We start from the raw sequence: 6,629 nt of genomic DNA, 5'->3' as shown, positions 1-6,629 counted from the left end.
GGGTCGGTGAGGACCTTTTAGGGAACCACATATGGCCCGCGAGCCGTAGTTTGCCCATCAATGAACTAGGGTATTTCGAATGATTTCTTTTCCTAAATCCAGTTTTAGTGTTACTGTGAATGCAGTGTAATTGATAAATTAAAGAGACTAAAGTGTGCGACCAGAATTTTTTTTTCTTCCCTTCGAAAGGGCCGTATTTTTAAAATTAAGTATAGTAAACCCCAAGAAGGAGGAGACAGTGTTTCTTTGCGAATAGATAACTATTTTACATGGCTTCTGTTTTTACTGATCATGTCTACTTTGATTTGATTTGGAGTTTAGAGTCGCTTTAGCAGCGAAAAAATTAGACGTGAACTTACTGCTTAACGGTATCTGAACCGCATGAGCTCCCGCCGGCAATCGAACCTAGGCCTGTGACGCCAAAATCGCGTACGTTAACTGCTTAGTCACGAGGAAGCTCTGTGTGCATTAACGTTTTTTGTTGTCTCCCCCCCCCCAAAAAAAAGGAGGGAAAAATTGCTCTCAGGCTTAAATCAGGGAAATATCAGTTTTAACGACTTTCTGGCAACTTTCCGAGCTTAATTTAGCGACAATTTGCCAATAAGTGTTGGCAACTGTGACCATGACAGTTGTTTCCGAAAAATTCTGTAAAAATCATAGGTTTGAGGGGTCGACAATGGCCATTACGGCGAGTGCCTCGTGGCTGGTGATGCTCTGTGAGAAAGAGTGTTGAGTGGGATTTCTTATACACCTACACCACAATTACACTTTCTTTTACATTTACACGTACATACATCCCCTTCTTTTTTCTACTCTTTGTTCTTTTTCATTTTACACTTCCACTCTCCCCCAACTTTTGCCCTGTTTAACTTGGCTATCCGCCCTCTTTCACTGTCTGAAGTTCTTCCCCGATTTTGACCTTTTCCTGACTTTGACCTTTTTCCTGATTGGACCCTTTCTTCCCAATTGTGTCCTGTATTTTATTCATTTTTGTTCCTGAATCATAAATCCTCCTTGTGAGGTACACATTTGACAATTATGCCATCGTAGCTCACATGAGTAGCGAGCTGGTGCACCAACCTATTTGACCGGTAATGGTCTACGAGAAGACATGACCCTGCAACGACCCGCTCGGGAGAGTAATACTCCCGGAAGTACGTTTTTTCTCGCGCTACTCTAACCAGTTGGTTTACGCGCTATCCTAGTCAGTTGTTTTAAGTTGGTCACAAAATCTATATCATTTAGTACAAGGGGAACAAAACGAGCCTTATATCATGGAGTACAAGGGCAACAAAATGGGCCCTTATAAAACCATTACACAAAAAGGGTGACAAAAAGAAATGCGAAAATTACAGACCAATAGCTCTCTCCTCTAAATTTTCGAAAATTATAGAATCCATAATGAAAAATAGATTAATTACGCATTTGGAACGTAACAATGTTTTATCTGACTCGCAACATGGTTTTCTTAAAAATAGATCCACATCTACAGCTGCCCTTCATTTCATGCAAGAAGTAGTAGACTCAATAGAAAGTAAATCATACCCACTATCTATATTTTGTGACTTAAGTAAAGCTTTCGACTGTGTCAACCATTCGTTACTCTTAAGTAAATTAAATGCATATGGAATAAGGGGTGTTGCTAACCAATGGTTTCAAACTTACCTTACAAATAGACAACAATTTGTAGAGATAAATTTCATTAATGAAGACAACTTGTATATCGAAACTCACAGATCAACACCTTCTATGGTTAACATAGGAGTTCCTCAAGGATCAGTCTTAGGACCAATATTATTTCTTTTATATGTTAATGATCTACCACTTTATATCACTCATGGTAAGTTATTTCTGTATGCAGATGACACAAATATACTTGTAAAAGGAAGTAATTTAACTGAGCTGCAAAATAATGTAAATATAACAGCAAGAGAGCTCGAAACTTGGTTACACCACAACAACTTAATTATTAACACCGAAAAAACCAAATGTTTATATTTTTTCCCAACTAATTCATCACCAATTAAACCTTCGTTTACAATTAATAATAATAATGTGGAATGTGCTTCAAATACTAAATTCTTAGGATTAAACCTAGACGACAAACTTAAATGGAAACATCATATAAACAATTTATGCCAAAATTTATCTTCTATTGTTTATATGGCTTATACACTTTCCTCTGTTCTTAACCTAGACACTTTAATTTCATTATATTATGCGTCATTTTATTCCCGAGTACAGTATGGTATTGCCTTCTGGGGTGTCACTAATGATTTGTTTACAATATTTAGATTACAAAAGAAAATAATCCGTATCATTACACATTCCCATTTTCGTAGTAGTTGTAGAAGTAAATTTCGTGAACTCAGATTGCTTACGATACCGAGTTTGTATATATATGAGGTATTAAAATTAGTGAGAAAAAACATAGATAACTACTTAACGCATGCCGACGTACATGAATATAAAACTAGAAACTGTGATAAATTTGTAATACCGTCACACAGAACAAGTATGTTTGAAAAAACTACATTTTATAGAGGTGCGGTGCTATATAATAAATTACCAAGAGAATTGAAATACATAAAAGATGATATAAAGTTTTTGAGAGAGGTTAAAAATATGCTAATTTGTAAATCTTATTATTCTGTAGATGAGTATATAGGTGAATAATTCTTTATTATTTCTGAAGGCAATAAAACTTAGTACGTAGATATATTATAACCATTAGATTAAATAACAAATATTTATTTTTTCCTTCTTTTATTGTAAAAAAATTTAGTTTTATATCGTATGCTTATAGTTTATTTGTATGTGTTTATTAACTCTGTATTTAACCAATGTATTATTGTGAAATGACATGTTCTATACCATATGTACAAATTTGTGTACTCTGTATGGTCAAATGAACGCAAATAAATCAAATCAAATCAAATCAAATTCTAACCTGTTCCTACTACTACTAATACGTATCTGCACTAAAGTAAGTAAATCACATTTTTTAGTATTATTTTCGTATTATTTTAATTTAAAAAGTGTTATAAAAATGTTTTTAAAAAAATTGTTCGGCCCGGGTTTGAACTCACGCCAAAAGTGATTTTCATTACTAGCATATAGCGCTAGTCCACTTGGCCACGAAAACCGACAACAACAAACATCTAAATTTCGCTATTTGAATGCAACGTGGCAAGACATAGATAACGCCAACCAATCAGAACTGTGGTTTCGTTCCTACTTCCGGGAGCATAACTCTCTTGAGCTAGTCTTGTTCTGCATGCATATTTTCGAAATACACTCAGCCCTAGCCAGAAGGCATTAGGTTTGGCAACATCGCACGGAAACATTGCATTCTATCGCGTTCCTACTATTACTACTATTATATTATGATTATTGTTATTATTACTTTTGCTATGGATCTGTATAAGTACAAGGGCAAACTTATTTTAATGAAAGAAGTTTAATGAAAATTTTAAAAAATAATCGTTAAATCACTTTTTGAATATTATTTTAATCTTATTTTAACAAAAGAAGTATTATAAAAAATTAAAAATAATAAGAAAACCTTTCCTAACACAGGATCTGAAACCAAGCCAACCACGATTTTCCTTACTAGCATGTTGCGCTAGCTCGCTCGGCTACCAAGGCCGACAGCAGCTCGCGTTTATTTTGTGCTATATGTACGTCATGACTCGTGATCGCGATATAAACGTCATTCCTTTTTCCTACATTGTTGCCAAGCGTAACCCCGTTCACAATGCCCTATGGCTAGAGTTCAGTGTATTTCGAAAATACGCGTTCTGCATAGGCTACTGAGAGCAGTGATGCCAGTTGAAGGGAAATTTCGCTTGGCGCAGGGAAATTTTGAGTAAATTTTGGAGAAAAGGGAAATTGCTTGTAATCTCTCAATCTTGCAGGGAAATTTGAACCTCTCTTCAATCATTACCGCCATGTGCATAATTTTGATGCACAAATAGTATGGTCCAAAATACCCCCAAAATTTGGCTTGGCGGCTAACGTGTTACGTAGCTGATTAATCTCATTAAAATTCAACATCCTATTTGTTCCAAACATAATCCGTTGCACATATTCCACATAAATTTTCACAAGTTATCTTGCTTTGCTTTCATTAATATTTATCAACATTACACATCGATCAACATATTCAGTTAAATTCGAAACATTACAACAATGCTTATTTAAAATCTTTTATCAAAATTAATCTTCCCGTTGTTGAATTAAATGCAATACAATAAGATGAAATATTTCTCAATTAAATTATCATTCCAACTATTATAACAGTTTGGTTTGCATTCGTGTTCGGGATGTGTTGTGTTGGTGCGTTTACAGTTTAGTCCGTAGCTCTGGCTTACTTTTCTTGCAACTGTTAAAACGATCTGAAGTGTTATATCTACCAGCGTACCATACTGTTAAGTGGTAACAGAATGGAAGACGGCAGTCGTTCGCGTGAATCTGCAGGAACTCCAGTGAAAAAACGGGCAAAAAGAAATGAACTCTCCGCAGAGGAGAAAGTTCCTCGTAAGCAGTTTAAAAAATTTAGACCTGAATGGATGCAAGACCCGCAATTTCAAAATTGGCTGCAGCCAGGGAAGGATTGTGACTTGAAGTGCCGATGTGTTGCTTGTAATGTTGTGCTAAATTGTGGGAAAAGTGATCTTGAAAAACATTCTCGGGGACAAAACATGCATCTAATATGAAAAGTTTGCGCTCCGTGCAATCGTTGAAAGATTTTGTGCGAACATCAATGCCAAACGATACATCTGAAGTCGTGAAAAGTGCGGAAATTAAAATTGCAGCATTCTTCGCTGAGCACGACGTTGCCTTCCAGGTAGTTGACCATTTTGTACCACTTTTGAAGTATGTGTTTCATGACTCCGGAATTGCGAAAAACATTAAATTAAGGAGGTCAAAATGTACTGCGATAGTAAAAAATGTGTTGGCTCGGGTCGAAACAGAACGGATTGCCGAAAACTTAAAGCAAGTCCCTTTTCTATTCTCGTGGATGAAAGCACTGATATTTCGTGCCAAAAAACGTTGTGTGTTATGGCCCAATACGTTTCTCCATTTAATGGTCGGGTCCAAAGCCAGTTACTCGAGTTAGTGAAGTTGGACGCTAAAGATTGTTCAGCAAATGCCATTTATTTCGCTTTCTGTGAATGTTCGGGAGAAAGACATCCCACTAAAGGACATTATCTGCTTGGGGGGTGATGGTGCAAACGTGATGGTGGGTACGAACAATTCGTTTTCCTCATTGTTAAAGAATGACTGTCCGAAGTTAATAATGATGAAGTGCATTTGTCACTCTGCTGCGCTAGTTGCTAGCAAGGCATGCGAAAAATTACCGCGAGCTCCGGAGGAATTGCTTTGCGCTATTTCTACATATATATCAGGAAGATGGATATTATGGCAATATGGCCTTGTGTCCATCTTGAATAAAAAAAAACACAGCTTTCTTACATGGCTGGCTGGAATATTTATTATAATATTTATTATATGGTTTATTTTTTTATAATAAATATTCTAGCCACCCTTGTAAGAAAGCTGTCTTTTTCTTTATATATCAGGAAGTTCGAAGCGATGCGCAGTATGAATGTTAAGATGCGCAAATGAATGTTAAGATAAAAGGTATTTTGAAAGTGTCCGGAACCAGGTGGTTATCCCTTCATCAGTGTGTTGTAAGGCTACTGGAAAATTGATCAGTGCTCCAAAATTACTTCCAACTAGCTGTATTCGAGGACAAACTAAAGAGTTCCGAATTTATTTTAAATGAACTGAACAATTTTTATACGAAAGCATACTTCTTTTTTCTAAAATATGCTCTAAATTTTCTCAACTCCTTTAATGCACTTTTCAATCCCGGATGGTTTTTATTCCATTTTTTGCAGAAAACTCAAGGAAATTATTTCGAACGCTAGGCCAATATTTTTTGCAAGCTGAATTAGTACACCAATATAACATAAATGTTTCAAACCCAAGAAATCTTCTGTCGTTAGATGAAGTATTTCTTGGGCAAGAATGCGAAGATTTTTTGCTTGAATTACCTGAAGGTATGAAAGCTATTAGGCTTCGCTGTCTTGATTTTTATATTGAGGCTGCAATAGAGATATAAGCACGGCTTCCACTTGACTCGCCACTGTTTAATTAAATGGAACTTTTGAGCGCGGATGTAGCTCTCGATTCAAAAAATAAAAGCCAATTGATATCGGGCATCTTCGAAGTCATTTTTCTGAATACCTTGATGGCAACGGTTTGATTGCAGAATGAAGGCGTCTCCGGCATGAATTAAACGAAGCATTAGTGTATGTGTGTTTCTGTAAGTTTACAAATTTTCTGGTGACTGTGCGCACAGAATTATAAATTCTTAAGAATTCCGCATCTCTAAACATTGATTTAGTTTGTATTGTGCTTACGAATATTCCTCGTGTACAGCCAAAGACAGTAGCAGCTAGAATTTTCTTTGTAACTGTTCGTATTCGTTTCAGTAAATATGGGAGTGCTGTTCTTAAGTAAGTACATACCAAATATATACTTAGTATTTTCTTAGTACCTTAGGTTACATTAATATTAAAATCTATCATGATATCTAGGATAAAAATTAATTTACATTA

This window comes from Thermobia domestica, chromosome 14 (assembly GCF_964235325.1).
Source record: "Thermobia domestica chromosome 14, izTheDome1.hap1.1, whole genome shotgun sequence".
NCBI classification, from domain to species: Eukaryota; Metazoa; Arthropoda; class Insecta; order Zygentoma; family Lepismatidae; genus Thermobia; species Thermobia domestica.
Note: the sequence above shows the minus strand (reverse complement) of the source record.